This window comes from Schistocerca gregaria, chromosome 8 (assembly GCF_023897955.1).
Source record: "Schistocerca gregaria isolate iqSchGreg1 chromosome 8, iqSchGreg1.2, whole genome shotgun sequence".
Lineage (NCBI taxonomy): Eukaryota > Metazoa > Arthropoda > Insecta > Orthoptera > Acrididae > Schistocerca > Schistocerca gregaria.
Window position 1 is genome coordinate 239,851,565 of NC_064927.1, and position 24,427 is coordinate 239,875,991.

The following is a 24,427-nucleotide window of genomic DNA, read 5'->3' on the forward strand; positions in this document are numbered from 1 at the left end:
AGATTCATACGCAGCACAATAGCCAAGAGAGAATAATATGAGTGGACGACCAAGAACGAAGAGCTCGTATTAAAAAGGGTCTAAGACAAGGATGTAGTCTTTCGCCCCTTGTTTAATCTGTACATTGAGGGAGCAATGATGGAAATAAAACAAAGGTTCAGGATTGGAATTAAAGTTCAAAGTGAAAGGATATCAATGATACGATTCGGTGATGACATTGCAATCTTCAGTGAAAATGAAGAAGAATTACATGTTCTGCTGCACGAAATGAACAGTCTAATGAGTGCAGAGTATGGATTGAGAGTGAATCGAAGAAAGATGAAGGTAATGAGAAGTAGTAGAAATGAGAAAAGCGAGAAACGCCACATCAAGAGTGATGGTCACGAAGTAGATGAAGTTAAGGAATTCTCCTACCTAGGCAGTAAAATAACGAATGACGGACGGAGCAAGGAGGACATCAAAAGCAGACTGCCGGACGGACTGACCGTGCTGTTCTGGACGCTACAGTCTGGAGCCGAGCGACAGCTACGGTCGCAGGTTCGAATCCTGCCTCGGGCATGGATGTGTGTGATGTCCTTAGGCTAGTTAGGTTTAATTAGTTCTAAGTTCTAGGCGACTGATGACCCAAGAAGTTAAGTCGCATAGTGCTCAAAGCCATTTGAACCATTTTGAAAAGCAGACTAGAATTGGCAAAAAGGGCATTGCTGGCCAACAGAAGTGTACTAATATCGGCCTTAATTTGAGGAAGACGTTTCTGTGAATCCACGTATTGAGTACAGCATTGTATGTTATTGCAACAGGGACTATATGAAAACAGGAACAGAAGGGAATCGAAGCATTTGAGATGTTGCGCTACAGACTAATGTTGAAAATTGGGTCGCCTGATAAGGTAAGGAATGACGAGGTTCTGGGAATAATCGGACAGTAAAGGAACACATGGAAAACACTGATAAGGAGAAGGGACAGGGTGATAGGACGTCTGTTAGGAGATGAGCGAATGACTTCCATGGTATTAGAGGGAGTTGTAGAGGAAGACAGAGGTTGGAATACATCCAGCAAATAGTTAAGGACGTAGGTTGCAAGTGATACACTGTGATAAGAGGTCAGCACAGAAGAGGAATTCGTGGAGGGCCGCGTCAAAGAAGTCAGAGAAGACTGATGAAAAAGAAATAGGATTGCGAACTGTCGTTCCCGACCGTGAAATTTTTGAGAAACAAGGCCCCCAAGGAAACGGGTGGCTTCATTGCCTGCCTTTATGCCATCTCCAGACTCCTTTTCGTGTCGATTCTCTGTGACGGTGTATGTGAAAGGTTATCCTTGGCCACTGATAAGAAAATCGTGTGATTTAAACGCTGGGTTTTGCCTCCTTTGACCTCTATCACAGAGGCGGCAGAAGTATGTGTGAAATGTGGGCAATGGTGATTGATGAGCGCCTGATCGTGTGACACGTCTACCGTAGCATTGGGCAGCATTATGGAGAACCTTGGTGGCAATTTGACCACATTAAGTTACACGGTCTTCTGAGTTCTGACCTTTTTTAAGCATGTGTGTACAACGCACTGTCTGAAGCATCGTCGACAACAAGGGTAGCAAAACAAGGCTACACGCTTTGGAGAGTTACAAAAGAAGATTGTAGGCACCTTTCAGCCAAATTTCAAACTTGTGTCGCAATGGGAGATAATTATGGGGTTTCAAAGAAGAGACCCTAAACTTATATTGTGAAATGTAGCGCACGAAGCTGTCACCACTGGGAGCAACAATGGCTATGAACGGGCTGGGTGTCGAATCGAACTGGGCTCGGATGAAAAATACAGAAATATCTTACTAACATGCTTCAACGTTATTCCAGGCGAAGGGTGGCGTGACAGTCACTTGGAAATCTATGACCAGATTTTTTCAGTGAATAAAAGGTCGGACGAATGAGGTGGGCAGGGAAATAGTCGAACACCTTCTTTCTCGAAGTAGATCAGGACAGGACGAAAATCGTGCCCTCTGGTTCATTTTCGTCAAAAGATAACGTCACAGAGAACTCGAAGACGCGTCAGAGATGTAACGACTGCTGTCCAAATTTCCTCCTATGCGAATCAGAAGCGATCGAGCTGTGTACCCAATGGCACACTGTACCATCCAACAGGTGCTGGGTTCGTACGTCAATGACGCTTGCAATCAGGCAGCATTTATTCTCCTCAGAGGCTCCACACACAGGTATGTTCACCACGAAGTTGTACACAGAAACAAAAACTGCGTGACACCATTCTTGTGTGGTCCATTCCTGTTGCAGCTCTCTCTCTCTGTTGCCACGTCAAGGGAAGCCGCTACAGCGGTCGTTACGCTGAGATTCCGTGGTGCTCCAGACTTCGTCACACTGTCCGTATGGATGATTGTTTTGCTGCAAACTGTGGAATCGTCCAAAAATCGCGGTGCCGTAACAAGATCTGCACCTCCCACCGATACCACAGAATTTAACTATGACTCGCTGCATTCCGTAACGATGAATGGGTGGGGAAGCGCTGGTGAAACCACGCTCTCTGTCCCAGTGCCTCAGCGCCTCCGCACAGAGACTGAAATACAGCTGAGCAGAGGAAGGCTCACCCGAGTTTGTGACTTCTGTTCAAGCAGATAACACATGTGTTACTTATGTCGTAGGTGGAACTGTTGTTCTGAACTTTGTGAGAGGAAACGAATTTAGTGAATGTGTGCATCAAGCGATGCTTTAATACTCGCAGACAGTGATAAATATTAGGCCCACTCCTGTGGCAAGTAATGCCTTTTTCATTCTTGTAATAAAGTGAACTAATACTGCATATGTTTTATATCTACTCCATCATCTCCCAGACTAATCAAAGAAGCCACAGTTATACCGGACGATGGCAGTCTCATCAAATCATAACGTAATGGTTATGACCTGACCTAATGTAAGGTAATGAGAAAAATAAATCTGCCCTTTCTGGAGGCCGTTGAGATCCACCATTCTTTTTTTTTTCAGTAGGGAGCCCCCATATTTGCATGATAATTTTGGGAAACCGACGAATGGAAACAGCATTCTGGCGCAGACAACGAGCTACGGACCAGCGTAGAGAATTAGTGGAAATCGCCGTTAATTGCCATCCATGCCGATGGTATTGGAACGCTGTGCCATGCCACGACAAACGTCAAAGTCCACCGTGTACACATTCAGCTCAGAGGCGTACCTAAATGTTCAAATAAATTACATTTGATTTTTACTGTGTTTTCCGCTTCGCAACCTATCGGCATTGCTCATGCTGCTGTCGAAGAGTACCACCAGCCCTTTCTGACAAGTCGGATTCCCGATCGTAGAACGTTTAACAGAATTTTCAGCACACTGGTGAAACTGCTATTCTCCCATGTTCCCACTTTTTTTCTGAACACTTCGTTCGGCAACCTGTGCAGCAGCAGTAGCACTAAGTTAAAATGGTGCAATGTAGTTCTACTACCAGCACACAGAGACTTACTGCACGTTTCAGTGTCTCACTAAGACGTGTATGACAAACGTTACCCGCGGAAAACTGGTAACTATTTCACATACAGCGTGTCCACAACCTTCACGTTGGCGACAGTGCCACACAGCCTGAATTTTGTCACTGGTTAAGGAACAATCGTGGTTTCCTTCCATTAATACCATCCACTGAAGATGGCGTATTTAAACGGAATGGAATCAATAAAAGAAGAAGTAATCATCGATAGTCGCGGTAGAGTCCACACGCTACAGTGAAAACCATTTTCCGAGTTCGTTTTTCGATCAGTAACATTTTGATAGGTCCGGTCATTTTAGAAGAGCGAATGATGGGACAAAATTATTGGAAAGTTACTGGACAAAATTACTTGCATTTTTTGGAAAATTCGTTTGCTGAACTGCATGATTATGTTCCCTTGGCCATGTGGACTGCATAATGAATCGCCTCCACATTTTACCAGTCAGATAAAGTGACATCTCAAACGCAATAGTCTAATGTCTGGATTGGTCGAGGCAGTTGAGTCAAAGATCGACAGATCTCACGCCATTGTTTTCAGGGCTGAATGATGTTACCCACATGCGGGGGACCACGGAACGTATCCTGCTACTGCCAGGGATTTTCCCTTCGTGGGAGAACTGGAGCGCAGTGCACTCAACCTAGTGATCCCAGTTGAGGAGCTACCTGATTGTGTGGTAGCGGCTCCAATGTCGAATGTTGACAACGGCTGGGAATGCGGTGTACTGATCCCATAACCCTCTCCATCCGATGATGAATGGTGAGGACGACTCGGTGGTCGATCAACTATCAAGTGGTCTTCAGGGCCTCGTCACATTGGGTTGGATGAAGTCTGAGGTGTGCAAACGAGACGTGAATAGGTGAGGTAAACTGCTTGGTCTCGTCATGGACGCTGCTGCTCTCATTAGGGAACGTGCAGAACACGTTACACAACGTGTTCTCTTAAGAGTGTCGAAAGCACTGACACTGACGGGGGGATATTTAAACAGTTACTGTGAACAGTACAACAGATGTAATGTGATGTGTCCAATAATACCCAGAGGTGAATGAGTACGTTTTTTTGAACCGATACTTTGTTAAATCCATGTCTAAATGTTGACAGTTGTGCTTGTGTATATGTGTGAACCTGACGATGAGCTGAATAAGACAGAAATTAAATAATAATGTTCATTAAATGTATTCTGTCTCGGAATAAGGCTTGTGTACTTACGAAATTTTTTGCTTCCAATGATCTTTCCTCTCATATCCCTAAATATAGACCTTTCCTTTTGGGAAACAATCGTTCCCGGATGGGAACTACTATGAAAATCAAAAATGTCTTATTTGCAGTATTTATCGACAGCTTCCAGCATCTTCTCTACATAGTCGCCACTACGACTTAAATATTGGTCGTAGCTTTGTATCAACTTTCAATGCCCTCGCCATAGAAGTCAGTTGCCTGTGCTTTCCGCCAATTCTCTGGGCTGGTCTACAGCTCACCGTCTATGCCAAAATGTTGCCTCCATAGCCAGTGATTCGTGTGAGCAGAGATGAAATGGGCTGTGTTGTGGGTGACCAAACACTTCCCATCTTCATTACCCATGCAGAGGGCGGCCGAGAATTGCCATGATTAACGAAACATATCACTGTTATGTTATGTGGACTGCATGATTTAAGGCGAAATCTCTTACCAGGCCCTCAAGGTAGGCGTTAGACGCTATTTTTCTAGGCAGCTTTAGGTTCTCACTGTGCTCTCAGAAACAAAAAGAACGGCGTGACACGACGTATGGGCATACTAGGAACACAGCCCTACACATCTGTGTGAATCATTATCTTATTTTCTGTTACCCGTGGTTTCTTCGTAGTTACATCTTTGTACCTGTGTTTCCCTTCCCAACTTCTGTAATGGCCCTTTTTAGAAATTTCCATCAATCTTCAACTGTACTGCCTACTGAGCTATTCCTTATTGCTGTATCTATAGCCCTAGAGAACTTCAACCCTATCTCGTCATTTCTTAGTACTTCCGTACCCAACTTCTTTGCGTATTGATTCTTCCTGACTAATGTCTTAAACTTCAGCCTACTCTGCATCACTACTATATTGTAATCTGAGTCTATATCTGCTCCTGGATACGACTTACAATCCAGTATCTGATTTCGGAATCTATGTCTGACCATGATGTAAACTAACTGAAATCTTCCCGTATCACCCGGTGTTTTCCAACCTCCTCCTCTTGTGATTTTTGAACAGAGTATTCGCTATTACTAGTTGAAAATTGTTACAGAATTCAATTAGTCTTTCACCTCTCTCACTCCTTGTCCTAAGCCGATATTCTTCTGTAGCTTTTTCTTCTACATCTTCCCCTACAACTGCATTCCAGTCCCCCATGACTATTAGATTCTCATCTTCCTTTATATACTGTACTACCCTTTCAGTATCCTCAAACACTTTCTCTATCTCCTCATCTTGAGGCCGGCCGCGGTGACCGTGCGGTTCTGGGCGCTGCAGTCCGGAACCGCGGGACTGATACGGTCGCAGGTTCGAATCCTGCCTCGGGCATGGACGTGTGTGATGTCCTTAGGTTAGTTAGGCTTAACTGGTTCTAAGTTCTAGGGGACTAATGACCTAAGATGTTAAGTCCCATAGTGCTCAGAGCCATTTGAACCTCATCTTGAGCCTGCGACGTCGGCATGTATACCTCAACTATCGCTGTCGATGTCACGTTCAAAGTTCTAACTTTCCACGCCCCGACTCGTAGAACATTGTCATTTCGTTGATTATTCAATATTTGTCTTATGGTAGCCCTCCCCTTGGTCGTCCCGTCCCGGAGATCCGAAGGGAGGACTAATCCGGAATTTTTGCCAATGGAGAGATCATCATGACACTTCTCTAATTACAGGCCACATGTCCTGTGGATACACGTACGTGGTTTCCGCTACCTTCTGCATCCTCATGCCGTTGATCATTGCTGATACTTGCGGCTTCAGGGGACGTTTTCCAGTCCTAGGACAAAAGAGTGCGCTGAACTCCTATCTGCTCCTCCGCCCTCTATGACAAGGCCGTTGGCAGAATGAGGGCGACTCCTCATGCCAGATGTATTCGGCCGCCAATGCTGATTATTACTAAAAATTTAAGCAGCAGTGGGATTTGAACCCAGAACCGAAGACGTTTTGATTATGAATCACAGACTACCGTGGACCAGGGGTGCGGATCCAGTCGCAATCCCATGAACAAGAGAATGACGTCCTTGACAACGTTAGACATTGATGTCCCCCACCCAGACGATTCACCCTCATCTAGCACAATGAGGTGTTGAAACACTATTGAACAGGATCTGACCCCTTCGGATTGTAGCGCGACAGCAAATTTTGCTCTGATATACGTGGAAGAACACTAGGGATAATTAAAAAGCTTTCGACGAAATTTGAAAGTGATTCGAAGGAGCAAATAGTACTTATGCTTTCTCAGCCCTTCTGTTTCAAAAAATTGGTTCAAATGGCTCTGAGCACTATGGGACTTAACTTCTGAGGTCATCAGTCCCCTAGAACTTACAACTACTTAAACCTAATTAACCTAAGGACATCACACACACCCATGCCCGAGGCAGGATTCGAACGTGCTTCCGTAACGGTTGCGCGGTTCAAGAATGTAGCGCCTAGAACCTCTCGGCCACCCCGGCCAGCCCTCCTGTTTCTTGCCGTCCCCTGGCGTGGTCATGGAAGGAGAGATTTGTAACACTGACATGTGCGTGAATGAGAATGGATCCCTCTAAGTTCGGCAAAACCTTTGGTGCCACTCATACACCTTTGTGGAGTACTTTAAAAATGTACCTGTACTTCGAGCGCCACTTACCTGAATAGGTGTCAAAATATGGACATGTCCATATGCACAAATTACTTCTAGAATTTAAATGGTTTACTTATGAAAAACTCATATATTATGTCCTATAGTTTATCAACGTGACAACTTGCCGTGAGGTCCAACTCAAAATGAACACACTTTGCAACACGAACTTTTGAATCCTGAAAATGATAGCAAAGTATGTCAAAACCCGTTGTTGTAAATAAAGAAATATTTATGCGATCTTGGCTTTAAAAATTATTTACAGAGTAAAACTTACCGGTCCTTCTAATTACAAATCATGAAAAAATTGAATGAATGCATATGGAATTTGAAATAAAGAAGTAGATCTGTAATTGCAGATTTATGGAAACCTTTATGCCATTATAAACGGGGCATGGGAAGATTTTTACTCGTTACCCGTTCCAAATGGAGTATGATCTATAAAAATTATAGATCCTACATACATAGAACAACTAACGGCGCGTTTGGTAAGAAATAAAACAGACCATAGGAAGCAGGTCTGCTACACGCCAAAATTTCGTCTTCAACTCACTCCAACTAATGTAAACACTTATTTTCATGTCAACAGCACTGTCTCGTTGAATATACCGTTTCTCGTCAGATTACTGAAGTTAAGCAACGTTGGGGGTGGCCAGTACTTGTATGGATAGCTACCACGGTAGTCCACGTACTGTTGGTTGCTTTCCCTTCGCCTTTACTGCAAAGGGGAGGAAGGAGTGATGGTGTATACTATCTGAGCGGAATTCTTTAGCCGACCGCTGTGGACGAGCGGTTGTAGGCGGTTTAGCCTGGAACCGGGCGACCACTACGGTCGCATATTCGAATGCCGCCTCGGGCATGGATGTGTGTGGTCCTTAGATTAGTCAGGTTTAAGTAGTTCTAAGTACTAGTGGACTGATTACCTCAGAAGATAAGTCCCATAGTGCTCAGAGTCATTTGAAGCATTTTTGGAGTTCTTTACGCAGTGTCCTGTAATAGAATACAAACCTCTTCACAGTGTCTCGTGAAATGAATGCATGCGACACTGTCTATGTTGAACCATCCGTTAGTTGGGGACGTAAAGCTCGATGACTCCCCTGGTGCTATTCGAGAGGAAGAGGCTATGTGGCGGTATCGGGTTTCGCCCTATCCCTTCTTTCATCATTGTCGGACACACGCATTGCAATCACCTAGATTGACCAGACACACTTACACATACAAGTCTCATACTTCACGAAGGAAAGTTGTTAGTGTCCGGGAAGGATAACGAAAATCTTTCCAATTAGGCCGCTGAAACTGTTCTTTGGCAATCAATCCTACTTTTTTACCCCATTTTCTGATCTCGTAGTAGGAGTAAGTAGAGAACAGGTAACAAACGGTGCAACATCAGCTTGAAGAACTGATCCGATACTGAAAACAGTAAACTTGAACACGGTAGTGACGTTTTAAATGTTCTAGATGAACGTTCATTTCCGTCTTTGCGTTTTTGGGTCTCCTGTCGAATTAAGAAAAGAGTCAAGCTTAGCTAATTAGTAGTTAAAGACATTAGCGCAGTTGATACTAGCAATATCGAATCAACAAACTATAAACGGCCTGGTCATGAAGCTGAAAATGTACTCACTGTCGGACAGTCTATGAAATGTAACTCGAATACGTCCGTGATGGAGTCGTTCAGGAAACAATAAGTAATGTGTCAAATGGATAGATATGGACTTTCAAATTAAGGAATGAAACTGTGATTGCTGATTTATGGAAACGTTTAGGCGATTACAAACAAGGTATGGACAGATTTTTATTCGTTAGCCGTTGCAAATGCCTCTAATTACCACTAAATAACTCAAACAACACGTCACGATTTGGTTCAGCAAACCACAAACTGTCCAACACTAAAACAGCTGCGCCTTCACTTATAGGATTTCCATAAAAGAAAAGAGCATCATTTAATATGGCATCAGTTTCAATATTTTGAGCGTTAAGAAATCTTAGGTAATCGGTGGCAACTGGTTGAAGTAATGTGTTATATCACCAACAACTTTAATATTGGCACAATTCAGTGCACCTTTAACCCATACAGACCCATAGCAACTGGCAGCAAATGAACATTTATATAAATATAATCAAAGATGGGAGCACAGCTCACCCCATAGCCATGGTTCCTTCCTCCGAGTGCATGACCCAATAGGTTTCTTTTTTGCTGTCGTGTAATTTTTTTTTTCTCAGGGAAAGGTCTGTACTTTATTTTAGTTTCGATAGTAATGTGTCACATCAACAACAGCGTTAACCTTGCACAATTCAGTGCAGCTTTAATCCATACGGACAGAGAATCTGATTCATTTACTTTACGACGATTCCTTGTCCTAAGAACCAATGGAACATTTATTTTTAGGAGGAGATAATGTACGTATTACTACAAAGAGTGGAGTAAGTTATTCTTCATGGTCCATCAGTGTTTTGTTGATGCATACTGAATTTTACACTTACTAATGTTGATGCTAGTGCAAATGGTAATGGTTAGGTTACTGTGGCTGTAGTTCGTGGTTTTTAACAGCCGAGAAGTTATTACTTATCGTACATTTCACATATGTGAACTATATAACAGAGATCGTGGTTCAGCTTACTATATGTCTACAATGCCGTTGGTTCTTAGGACAAGAAATTGTCGTAAAGTAAATTAATTATAGTCATTGTCCGTATGGGATAAAGGTGCACTTAATTGTGCCAAAATTAAAGTTGTTGGTGATGTGACACATAACTATAGAAACTGAAATAAAGTACCTCTTCTTTCCTTGAGAAAAAAAAGAAAATATTAATAAATATTACACGACACCCAATTTCAGCATCTGCGAATTCAACATCTGAAACCACAGAACAATCAGAGAAAAACACAAATGAATATGACGGCAGAGAAAAGCCGTATCCAATGGCAGTATTTCCGGATTCACCATCTGAAGCAACAGAACAATCAAAGAAGGACGCAAATGAGTATGACGGCAGAGAAACGTCGATTCAAATTTGGAGAGACATGTCAAAAAAAATTTCTTCTATTAGTAACTTAGAGAAGTAACCGATAAACGAAGTGCCCTCGAGAAATAGCAATAGTGGTCAAGGGAGGAGTGAGGCAGAATCGAAACCGAACTGCCACGCAAGAAGCCAATTGTCTGCGACACTAGTAAACGAAGGAAGAAAATAAGGCAGCTGATCAATAGTTGGGTCAAGTAGAACCAAAATTGGATTATAGGAAAAGCGATGCGAAGTCTAATCGCTGTCCTAAATACAGATCTATTACAAGTCCAATAACAATATGCATAGATACCGGAAATGAAGTAATTCGTAACAAAGAAGGCAATAATGACTTCTCACAGCAATAAAATTCGGACTTCAAGTGTATAAATTAAACCAGTGGGCATCAAACGTTTTTGCTCAAGATCCAATACTGATACTTTGGAGCTACATCTCGTATAATTAAATAGGAACCTATATAAATTAGTATTTTGTGATTCCCCAACAACTACCTGCAGTAATGGCGTGGTCTTTTCGTGTCGTCCGTGCTCTGTTCGAAACTGCTGCCAACCCCACCGACACTGAAGTAGTTACGCTGTAACTGCCTGACGAAGTGTTCTGTTATCCGTTGTGTCCTCGTCAGTGGACGCAACTGTAGCTGGCACGCTTGGACTGTTTCCGAGTGGCTCCACGGGAGGCACTTTGACGTTCGCCGATAGCCACAAGCGCGACTCAATCAGCAATCTCGTCACCATCGACAATGAGATGGACTTCTGTGGTGTGTTAAGTGGAGGCCACAGGTGTCAACGGGGGTTGGTGTTAAGCGCTAGCTTACTGCAGTTCTAGTACTGAGTTTCAGGGTTCTTGGAGATATGCCTGCGAAACCCTGTCTACTAGTGGTGTCGCGTGTAGCCTTCGCATAGGGACATGTGTTTACTGTAGTAACCACAACCAACAGCGGGAACGCCTTGGGCCGCGGATCGGAGCCGCCAGGCGGGGAAGCCGCCGGCGGTGGAGCACGCACCACCGGGTAAACATAGGACGAGTCGGACGACAGACCAACGACAACTGACAACAACCGACCACGACCGACTATGAGCGACACAACAAGGAAGAGATAAACGACGTAGGCTTATGGAAACCACAACACCAAACACCAAACGCATCTAGGCAACACGTGGCTAAGACGGGAATTTCGTTTGCCTCGATCATTGGGTGGATCTCAGTGGGGGGATTTCGGCGATGATAGAGCGTTCGACGTTGGTCGAAACTGAGTATTCTTCTGCCGCGTTTTCGCACGCGTATGAGACGAGAGAATTGTGGAAGGACTTCGCCTTCAGCCATCGAGATGGACTTGGAGATGGCGTCTTGGCCATCGTCTTCGAAGGGAGATATACGTTCTGTATCGCAGAGTTCTGCGGTTAGAGCTCTTTGTGTGCTCAGAAACGAGATTTTCACCAACGCCTAACCACTTCCAACAACTTGCCTAATATTCTCGATCTAGGAGTTACCCTTGCGAGGTGCCGAGTGTTTATCAACGCAGCTGCCGGAAATAGGGGCACGTAATTGCAAATTGTTAATGTATCATTCTCAGGAGTGTGTGGGTGGACAAAGAGATTCACATTTTTTTTAATTTTGTCTGTTGTGGGGAATATCAAATTAGAAAGCCAATACTACGATCGAATTATCGACCTCATTGTAGCTAGCATTTACACTGTCCCAGTAAGCTTTACATGTACTCTAGTCACTACACAGCTTGCCCAGACGGGAAGGAAAGAAGGTGTGCAGTCTTCTATGTCAGCGACGGACTGATAAGCTTGCAACGCCTCATCCGACCTTACTTACCGTATAGCTTTTATATGTAAATGTACGTAAGAAGTACCTTCCATCTCACTACTGTGCAGTACTTCTTGGAGGACATGTGCATGATTATTTAAGGGCGTGCACGATCTCACACTCACTCACACACACACACGCACACACACACACACACACACACACACACACACACACACATTGTAACACCCTACCCGTCACTTATCTGGTTTTGGTGTGTGTTCACCTCAGGTAATTGACTAACAGATCAACAGAGAGTGCAAAACTGCCGCAATGTCGGATAACGCAAAGAAAGTAATAAGGCCCTGTGACTCCTGATTGAACTGCAGTGGCATTGTTGACATTAATTGATTCAGAATTGATCTCATTTAATTAAAAGAGGTGCACATTGATGTTATATTCAGCAATTCAACACCAGATGCAGATGTTGAACCTAAAATCAATTAAGAAAGTGACTTGGGATTTCAACTACTTGATAGAAAACAGATGCAGTCGATTAGCACAGATTTATTTTTAACTCACAACCTTCAATTATGACATTACATGACTCTCCTAATAGGCAGTGGTAATAAATCGCGTTTGTGTGGAGTAAAGCACGATAACTCAAAAGTAATTCCTAATGACTGACCCAGGCGTAATGCGAAGTGCAAGAAGAATTCTGCAATACACGGCCCATGAAACCCTCGTGGAAACTTTGCCAACGTGATCCAACAGACTAATCAGTGGCCAGAGAGGGCGCAATATCACCGAATACAACGTGGCGGAGCGGCGTCGTTGTGGAGACGTCTGCCGATCTCGTGGTGCTGCAAGGCTGCGCTCGTCCCATTCACTCCTAGCTATCTTGCTCAGTACATAGCTGAACCAAAACTTCCTATCTCCAAGCTCAGTTGTTCCATTTGCTACATCCTAAACTGCAGAGATGCTCACTCTTTCCCAGGCAAGCTGAGTAAAGAACGTCATGTCGCACTTTAGGCAATCTGGGAATGGAAGACTCCTAGGGAGACTTCTCCAAGTCTGCTCTTCGCCCCAGTTTCCCCTCCAGCAAAATCACTTACGCTAATTGCAGCGCAAGTCGCGTTAATTATGCATCACTTCCCAGCACTAACCAATGCCTGCTCTGGGAAATGAACAAATTCCCACAAAATCTCCCTTCCTCTCAACTTCTGCTATTTAGCTCCTCTCAGGCCACCCATCAAGGCTAGCGTCTGCACAAACACCAATTTTTCCGGAATTCTGACTCCCAGGAGAGTACTTCAAATTCCCTGGTCCTACGTTCCCATCAGAGGCCGGCGTATTTCATTCTGTCGCTTTTCACCTGATTTACTTCAGACTCTGTGGACCATGAATTCAGCGTGAAGTTGCTATAGTCACGAACACACATATTTTGACCTCTGTTGACCGATCCACCATAGCTTTGCGCTGCTTTCTTATATGTTTCACTGAAAATGGGATGACGGACATTTATCAACAGGCGTACAAGTTCTCCATCTGCTTCCCAGTACACCAGTATGGGGTCAACCACCCAATCACTGTTACTCATCTTAAGGCAGCTGGAGGCCGCACCCCGTTACCGCTTTCTCAGAGCTTGAGCCACCCTAAGCTGCCTATTGTCGCTTCCCTTTGCCGCTCCCCCGCCGGCCACGGTGGGCAACTCGAATACTTCCCTGGAATAAACTAGCCTCCAGTAAATCGATGCGTTTCCACAAAGTCTTCATGTCATGTGAATTATTTTAAAACCATCACCCGACATTAATTATTCCAATACGACCATACTATACCCTCCACAAGATGCGTTGTGCCTTGTCAGTCATTTTTGCTCAGCCCTACTGTTCGCTCCACGTGAGTTAGGTGATCTTTAATGACTTCATGTAAGTGACATACTTCTTGTCATATTACAACCCATCACACACAGTGCTGAAAGTACCTAATTTCCTGACATCATATTACTCTTGTGCTGCTAGTACCCATAAAAGACACTTCGTTTTTGGTTCCAGGAAAACTGTTTTTCTGTCGATGCTTAGCGTCATGCATTACCTTATTGCAGTGGCTAGTTTGCTGTGTACTCTTAACTCTAAGCCGAACATATACTGTGCATGTTCAATAATAGCTAGATATGTTAAGTGGACAGTGCCGTCGTTCTGCAGGAAGACGCCCGCCTCGGCGCATGTAGTCTCCCACGAGAACTGACCACGGCGATGTTGGCCGGCTCCTCGGGAGCGCCAAGGCCACGGCCGAATCGCCAGCCAGCGTGGAGCCGGGCTGACCTTGGGCTCCGCGGACCTCTGCAGAAATGCCAGCCGCAGCATCGTGAGGCTGCCAGCCTTGGACCGCCACGCACACACACACACACACACACGCACACACACACACACACACACACACACAAGATTGGCCTCCCAGCCCAGCTGCGGTGTACGGCCGGCGTGCTGTTCCTTTTCCAGGCTGGACCTACACCGCCGCTTCTGACGAATGGGCTGTCTTCCTGCAGCCGCCGCGAAGTAATGTGAATACGTTTACCTCGCGGTGCTCATATGCAAATTCGTTAATAATGGTACCTGCCACTGCAGCCGAGGTTAAAGTGTTTAAAATGCACTGCCGGCCATAAAAACTGCTACATCAAGTACGACAGAAAACTACGAAATTTTGAATATTCGGGTATTCGGGGTGAATCACCTCGAAATTACGCTGTGGATATTGCAGGCATGCACAGTTCTGTTGATGAGCGGCTTTTACAGAACGGATTAGTGAGCAAGGGCTCATATTGATAGACAATCAACAGACTATAATAATACCTAGAAATTGTATTTTTATGCTGGTATCTACATCTACATATATACTTCGCTAGCCACCAAACGATATGTGGCGGAGGGCCCTATTCGCGCCAAAGTCATATTTCCACCTCTCTGTTCCACTTGCGGATCGCACAAGGGAAATCAACTTTCTGAACGCCTCAGTACGAGCTCTAATTTCCCTTATCTTTGAATGGTGATCATTGCGCTATCTGAAACTTAGTGATATAACATATGCTCTACGTCCTCGGCAAAGATCGAATTTTGGAATTTAGTGAGCAGCCCCTTCCGTCTAGCGCGTCGTCTTTCTGCAAGGGTGCTCAAACTTTCTATGAGGTGTGTAACGCTCTCGCGATAGCTAAATGTACCAGTGACGAATCTTGCCGCTCTTCTTTGGACCTTCACGGTCTCTTGAATCGGACATAACCGGTCTTACCAAGACACACGAACAATACTCTAAGACTGAACAAACTAAAATGTTGTAAGCAATTCCCTTTGTTGAAGGACAGCATCGCTTCAGGATACTACCAATAAACTGCAATCTAGAGTTCGCCTTACCGTTACTTGTGTAATCTGATCGTTCCATTTGAGATCATTTCGAATAATCACACACAGATACTTGACGGATGTTACCGCTTGCAAAGACTTGGCATTTACCTTGTACTCGTACATTAATGGAGATTTTCACTTTGTTTTGCGCAGTAGGTTACACTTACTAATACTGAGAGCTAACTGTCTCTCATTCCACCAGCCATTTATTTTATGCAAATCCTCGTTGCTTTGTTCACAACTTTCGTGTGATACTACTTTCCTGTAGACTACAGCATCATCAGCAAACAGTCTAATGCCGCTGTCAACACCATCAACCAGATCGTTTATGAAAATCGTAAAAAGCAATGGACCTATTACGCTGCCCTGGGGCACACTTGATGTTACCCTTGTTTCTGTTGAAGTCACCCTATTCAGGGCGACATACTGCTCACTGTCTCTTAGAAAACTTTTTATTCAACCGCATATGTCATCGGATAGACCAGCGCGCACTTTTTGGAGCAAGAGACAGTGCGGAACTGACTCGAACGCCTTTCGAAAGTCGAGGAATATGGCATCAAACTGGTAACCGGTACCTAGAGCCTGTTATATATCATGCACAGAGAGGACCATCTGTGTCTCGCATGACCGCTGTTTCCTAAAACCGTGGTGGTTTCTGCAGATGAATTTCTCAGAGTCTGGAAAGGTCATTATGTCTGAACACAAAATATCTTCCATGATTCTACAACAAATCGGTGTCAGTGAAATTCGCCGGTAATTATGTGCATTCGATTTTATACCCTTTTTATTGATTGTCATGACCTAGGCCTTCTTCCAGTCCCAGATACATACATTTTTAAATGGAACAATGCTAATTGACATTCAGACAATAAAGTATGATAAATTTGAATGCCAGTGGTGTTTGCTGAGAGATTCTAGTCGCTTACGACATATCGCACTATGAAAAATTCCCACACCGACACTTGTACGACACCTGTGGTAGCACAAGCTACAATTGTTATCTTCTACAATTGCATATAGTAGCTATGTGGGTTCTGCCCAGTAAGCAGACATTTGACCATGAGATAGGCTGTGTTCCAAATAACCCCCGACATCGGCAATAAACGCTTTTAGTCTGATACGGAAAGACTGCTGCACACGTGCTAGCATTTCAGCGGAGATGTCCGACCAGGATGCAGTACTACGGTGTTGCATATCGTCAGATGTAGCTGGTATGAAAAAAGCGTCTATAGACGTCAAATCCGCCCAGTCCAAGGATTCGGAAACAGTTCGGAAAACACGCTGTAGTACTTCGTGCAATACGTACTGGACAGCTTTCATGTCTGTACCACGGGATCCTCCAACTTCTTCCTAGTCCCCTACGAGTTTCAGCGACTGAGGTCAGCTGACTGTTTACGCGTCGTCATCTTCAGCCGAAGAAGCTTTCTGTAGATGGCCAAAGACTAGGCCGAAACTGGTCATTTTAATAAAATAACCATTTCGATCCATACTGCTTTTTCATTTATTTTATATAGCTTCTAAGATCGCTGTTCCCCAGGAATATCATAAAAAATTTGTTTACATTTCTGATTTGCTATGTCTGGTAGCTGTTCTCTATTTTCGTGGTCTCCATCACCAATACGATACAAGACCGCATGTTGTCCCTTCCACACACTTTTTTTTGATTCATTAGTCATACTTTTCTTTCACTGGTCCGAGGCAGATCGCCACGAATTTCTCTCCGTTGCCAACCTTTTCACGTCGTTGTAGCACTTGCACCCCATGTCCTCGATTATTTATTACATATATTCCAATCTATGTCTTCCCCTACAATTGTTATCTCCTTCTGCTCCCTCTGATACCGTGGAAGTTGTTCGCTGTTGTCTTAACAAAAGACCTATAATCCTATACCCGGCCGCGGTGGTCTCGCGGTTCTAGGTGCGCAGTCCGGAACCGTGCGACTGCTACGTTCGCAGGTTCGAATCCTGCCTCGGGCATGGATGTGTGTGACGTCCTTAGGTTAGTTAGGTTTAATTAGTTCTAAGTTCTAGGCGACTGATGACCACAGATGTTAAGTCGCATAGTGCTCAGAGCCATTTGAACCATTTTATAATCTTATACCTTCTTATTTTCACTGTTATCCGTATTTTCGCGTCTACGGTTCTGTAAAGAACCTCCACGTTCCTTAGCTTATCACCCCACGTAACTGTCAAATTGATACATAGCATCACATCTTAGAAGCTTCGATTCTCTTCTTTTACCGCTTTCCAACAGTCCATGATTAGCTACTATGCAATGCAGTCCTCAGAAATTTCTTCCTCAGATTAAACCCGATGTATGAACATTACCAGATTTCTCTTGACCAGGACTGCTCTCTTTACCGATGAAATCAGGATTTTAAGTTTCTCCTTACTTCGTTCGTCATAAGTTATTTTGTTTTCTCATCATCTTCCTGGCGGTCCACAAATTTTGATCTTAAATTTATTGGTAATATCATTTCACATGCTGCTCACCACTTTCATCTTTCTTAGGTTTACTCTCAACATATATTCACTATCCATTCAAGTCAACACGTTCTGTAATTCCTCTTCATTTTCACTGAGGATGGCGATGCCATCAGAAAATTTTACCATTGATATCTCTTCATTCTGAGCTTTAGTTACAGTTTTGAATCTTTCCTTTATTCCTGTCATGGCTTCTTCGATGTACAGATTGAACAGTGGCGGCTAAACACTGCATTTCTGACTTACACTTTTTTAATAGAAGTACTTTGACGTATGCTTTTTTCAGGTCAACAAATCCTATGACCATGTACTGACTTTTCTTCAGCCTTGCTTCCATTACCAACCTCAATTTCAGGACTACACGTCTTGTACTTTTACCTTTCTGAAACCCAGACTGATCCTCCTCTAACAGATCATCAGTTTTCTTTTCCATTCGTCTTTCTACTGTTCTTGTCAGTAACTAAGATGCATGAGCGCTAACCTACATGTGCTACAGGTCCCTCACTCACCTACCCTTGCTGTCGTCGGGTTTGTGTCTCTGAATGTGTCACCAGACTCATAGATTCCACACACCAAGCTGAATACTCATTTGGTTGCCACTTGACCCGATCCATCAGATCTGCCTTATTTGGGTCTTCGAACACTATTAAAATCTTAGATCCCCTGTCTTTTATATCGACTCACATTTCTTTCCCAGTCACGTCATCAGACAAGTGTTCTCTCTCCCAGAGGCATTCATTGTATTCCTTCCCCCTTATCGCTCTTTTTCTTGTGCGCTTGACAGACAACCCATTTCGCTGCCGCCCGATTTGAACAACAAAAAGAGACACGTTTACAGCCTGACATGAGCGCGAAGCTATGGCCCATGTTCTTATGTGCGTGTCGAAAATGGGGTAAAGAGCTAACTACCTTGAAAGAGTGCGGGGAGAAGTATTTTTGCCTCTGTAGCAGTGCTGATAACACACACACGTATTGGTAAATCGCAAATGGTGGTAGGAGGTGACAGTGGCACCAAAATACCGATTACTAGCGCAGTGTGACGATTTGAACAACGGCTTCGAATGAACGAACTGTTTATATGTTGTCACTTCACGCGTTATGTTCTGTACTAGTTGTTTGATATTTTTTTTCTAGTATTCCCGTGCGTCATTAGTGAGTTTATTAGCAGAATATCTGGCATTAAGAAGAGAAAAGTGGATGTAGAATACCACCATTTCCAGGAGAAATGGAGGGAGGATATATTTTTCTACCAGGTACAAGGATAAACCTGTTTGCTTGTTGCTAACTGAATCACTATCTGTGTAAGTAGGCTGTTTAGGTTTTTTTATTGGTAACGCCGCCGCCACGTAGCGCTCTGTATGAAAATCACTGGCTGTGCCGTGTGCAGTCTGTGGCTGGTTTACATTGTTGTCTGCCATTGTAGTGATGGGCGCTCGCTGGTATACATTGTTTGTTCCCTATTAAAATCTTTCATTTGCTAACTGTGCCTATCAGTAGTTAGTGACTTCCGTAGTTTGAATCTTTTAGTTAGCTGGCAGTAGTGGCGCTTGCTGTATTGCAGTAGTTCGAGTAACGAAGATTTTTGTGAGGTAAGTGATTTGTGAAACATATAGGTTAATGTTAGTCAGGGCCATTCTCTTGTAGGGATTATTGAAAGTCAGATTGCGTTGCGCTAAAACCTATTGTGTGTCAGTTTAAGCACAGTCATGTATAATTGTTCTAAGGGGACGTTTCACAGTTAACTCATTTCTTTCGAAGCGAGTGACGAAGCAGCGAAGCACCAAATTGACGCATGGTGCACGGAATGGCAATTCAATCTCAATGTATACAAGTGTAGTGTGATGCGAATACATAGAAAGATAGGTTTCTTATCATTTAGCTACAATATAGCAGGTCAGCATCTGGAAGCAGTTAATTCCATAAATTATCTGGGAGTACGCATTAGGAGTGATTGAAAATGGAATGATCATATAAAGTTGATCGTCGGTAAAGCAGACGCCAGACTGAGATTCATTGGAAGAATCCTAAGGAAATGCAATCCGACAACAAAGGAAGTAGGTTACAGTACGCTTGTTCGCCCACTGCTTGAATACTGCTCAGCAGTGTGGGATCCGCACCAGATAGGGTTGATAGAAGAGATAGAGAAGATCCAACGGAGAGCAGCGCGCTTCGTTACAGGATCATTTAGTAATCGCGAAAGCGTTACGGAGATGATAGATAAACTCCAGTGGAAGACTCTGCAGGAGAGACGCTCAGTAGCTCGGTACGGGCTTTTGTTAAAGTTTCGAGAACATACCTTCCCCGAAGAGTCAAGCAGTATATTGCTCCCTCCTCCGTATATTTCGCGAAGAGACCATGAGGATAAAATCAGAGAGATTAGAGCCCACACAGAAGCATACCGACAATCCTTCTTTCCAGGTACAATACGAGACTGGAATAGAAGGGAGAACCGATAGAGGTACTCAGGATACCCTTCGCCACACACCGTCAGGTGGTTTGCGGAGTATGGATGTGGATGTAGATGTAGATGTAGAAGCAATTTCTGAATTAATGCAGGTGCTATCTACAACTCGGAGGAGATATTATCTTGAGAAATTTAGTATTTGTTACGTATATGTCTCACGTTTTTTAACCAGTGACGAACGGGACAAAGCGCAACAAATGTTTTTAGTGGGTAGACGGTATGAGGAACCTGTAACTTCCACTTGATTAATGATATTAATTAGGAAATAGGAATTATTGATAACTTACATAAATAATATTGGAGTTGTACAAAATTGTGACAATACTAATAATCTTTCGAAATTAATTTAATTTCGTGACTGAAACAGAATCGAATAGTTAATTTTTTACTCCCAGGTTGGAAACCGCTGGGCTATGGGAACCAGATGTAGTCATGATGTGCATCCAATATCACCGCCTACCATCTTGCCAAGTGTATGTTGACAACGAATCCAACCTGGCAGTTTTCGTGCTCCCTCGTCTGTGTTGTCCGTGGGCCTCCGTCTGCTGCATAGGGAGGGAGGGCCCAACGAAGGTCGCCGTGCTGACAGTTCGTGGTGCTCCACCTCTCATCATGAACCGACATGGAGGGTCTCAGAGGTCCAAAGAGAGAAGACCTATTGTTAGTTCGGTGTGCAGCTTAGTGCAGTACCTCGAGTCAGAAGACGGGATTGTTTGCAGTAAGACAAGTAACCAAACGGACGGTGCTAAGAGATAATAATTATCACTTAACACTGTCCGTTTGGGTACTTGTACTACCACAACAAGCCCTTTTCCTGACTCGAGGTATTGTTGATGACTTAAGAATGGGTCTGCCTTTTAGCAAGTACACAAATTATAGTTTTGCATTAACACACAAACATGTTTCATCACAGTTACGGCATCCTCTGAAATACATCCTTACTTATTATGTTCAGTTTAGGAAATACGTTTTAGCGGATTCTGTTGTTATTTAAATTATGTACAAACTTCATTATTTTTGTTTTTAATCCAAATCGTGGCATTTGCCTGTTTTTGACCTAAGCTTCACAAAATTTTTACCGATGTCCACAGGTCAGGCCAACTAGACACAAAACACGTTTAGCACACAAAAACAAACGAATCAAAGCTCAGGAATATCCAAATATTTCAGTAGTAAGGCCGAAAAAGAGCATTTGCCATATATTTATCGGAACGTATATTTTGAAAGTTGGATTAAAAACAAAAATTCAGTTTTGGCTATATCCTGACGTATCTCATGTTCGCAGATGACTTGGTCTACTGACTTAGACCTGTGAGTTATTTCTGTTGGCAGGCACATAACACACATAATGTAAAAGAAAAGCTAAAGTTCATATATAATTAAATAATTACAAAATTCTATGTAACATGTTTCGTAACTTAAACATAACCTGTACGTATGTATTTCTGGAAAACTAAAGCAAAAAATTACTGAAAAAGCCACGGCTGTGGTGAAAGATGGGTGTTGAAACTAGACAGGTATTTGTGTACTTGGAAGTACTAGTTCGTTATTTTCTGCGAAGACGGAAACTGACCTCAAAGTTACAATGTCAAGGTATTGTCCTATACTGCATGCCATGAGCACTAAATGTCTGTCAACTAAGACGCTTGTCTCTTGGGACCATTGAGGTCCTTCGTGGCGGTGAGAATGGCCCACCATATATGAATCACATGCTCACGTAAGAGTCATCGAACTACAAACAACTACAATAGCGATAATGCTGAACTTTAAAACTGCTGGCCACGATCTTATCTCTCGAATTAAAAGATGTTCTAGTGGACGTTTTCTAGTTCTGCCACGAGGCATAATACGGTCTTCTTTTAAACAACCAAAATTCAAATACGATATCTAGATTGGAATCCGCTGCGTAAGCTTTCCTCGCATACAGACCTAGTATACGCGGTTGTGCTGAAGGGATCATCATTTCTACATCCAAGAGTGTAGTACATTTCACAACAATGTGACGTTTCTTGAATGTTGGACTTTAATAGCCAGCAGTGCTGATGCGGTCGTCTCGGCTATTTTCTGTATCACTGCTAGCATAACATTTTCTTGGAAACGAAAGCTGCCTTATCTGAGGTCTCAGATGTTTTGTGGCTCCTGTACCTATCAATATTTGAATTACTATGCTTCACAAGAAAATAAATAATGTCTCTGGTATACACCAGACATGCAGCTTGAATAATTTAAATCTTTCCTATAACATACACTTTGGCTCCCTAGGTTCTATCTCGTAGAAGAAGCCGGAAATTAACAAAATTGTCTTCTGAACCAGTACCGTTTATTGCCAAGAAGTGAATATTTATTATGCGTAGTTACATCACAATTTTATATTCGAAGACGATAAAAAATTTTATGTTCTAGTACACACTAAACATCTGATCTCGTTAGTTCTTTATCCCTGACACTATTACTAATGAATATTCATGTTATAGTTCAGTATTTTTCACTGATTCCAACGAAGTTGCAGAGCAGATGCGTAAAGAATTGACCCCAATCCAGCATGCTATCTCTTTGTAAATCAATACCGACAAAATTCAATGACTTTCATTTCTGAGAATTTTACGATGCTATCTTGAATTTAGGGGTGCGTTCCAAGGATGCGTGCATTCCAGAACGACGAGATCAGGGGACGCCGCGAAAATATTCCGCAGGCCATAATGCGTGGAAGGTGTTTGCTTTCAGAAGATTAACGGGCATCTGTCCAATGGAGCATGAAACGTGATCCATCAGAAAAGGTCACCTGTCGTCACTCACCGGACACCAATTTGCGGTACTGGTGTGCAAATTGCAGTCGCCACCGATGAGCAGGAGTTAGCATGGGTGCATGAAGCACCTACTGCGGAGACCCGTATGAAACAACGTTCATCGAGCGGTTGTTGAAGAGACGTTATTGGTAGACCCCTGGTTCATCTGCACCATCAGTTGCTCAACAGCTGCACATCTACGCAACCGTACACATCTCCGCACCCGTCGTTCATCCCTATGATGCACCACAGTGGCTTTGGTGCCGGTTTTGGATAGCGCCATTTTGCACATAGGGTATACTTTAGTCATGGCAGCACACCAACAGTTCATAAATGCTTCCAACCTTGGCCTCAAAGCGAATGATCATCTCTTTCGGGCGTCTGAAAAATCGCCAAGTTTTCGCATCATTACAACGACAGCACCATTTCTAGTGTCCCCCCAGTCCTCCATTGCTAGTGCTACCACCTGCCGCCTTTGATTGGTTGTTGCACGCTGACGTCGAGCATCGTCGGTAGTCCCATTAATGTGACTGGACTGTGTATGTTGGCGACGAGGAGGAGAAGGAACTGACAGTGCAGACACTAAATATGATGGACTGCCCAAACAGTATGTTGAAAAGGGCAAAAGGAGTATGATGCTGAGATGAGTGGAACTAAGCTACAATGGTACAATATGAAACGCTTAACAAGAAACTGTGGAGACCGAAAAAATGTTAAATGAATTTCGTCTAAAGGATGCATGCCAAATGGAGAAGAAAACTCACTTTCTTCAAATGAATTTAATCTGTAACACTTATATTATGAACGATATAAGGATATACCAACTTTGCGAAAACTTTGCAGCTTTAGTCGCACGGAAGTGGACTAATAATCAGAACAACTGTTCTGGTTTGATTTTAAAAGGCCAGCGCGGTCTCAGGAGGCTTGTCACGGTTCGCACGGCTCCTCCCTCGGTCACGGGTGAGTGTGTTGATCGTAGAGTATGTTAGTTTAAGTTGTGCGTAAGCTTACGGACCGATGACCTCAGCAGTTTGGTCCCATAAAACCTTACCACAAATTTCGAATTTCTTTTAAAAGGTCCTGTGACATGTGCGAATGAGAGCATAGTTTCAAGACATGTAACCCACATTAAATTTAGACCCAGCGAACTCCTACAGGGTGTTTCAAAAATGACCGGTATATTTGAAACGGCAATACAAACTAAACG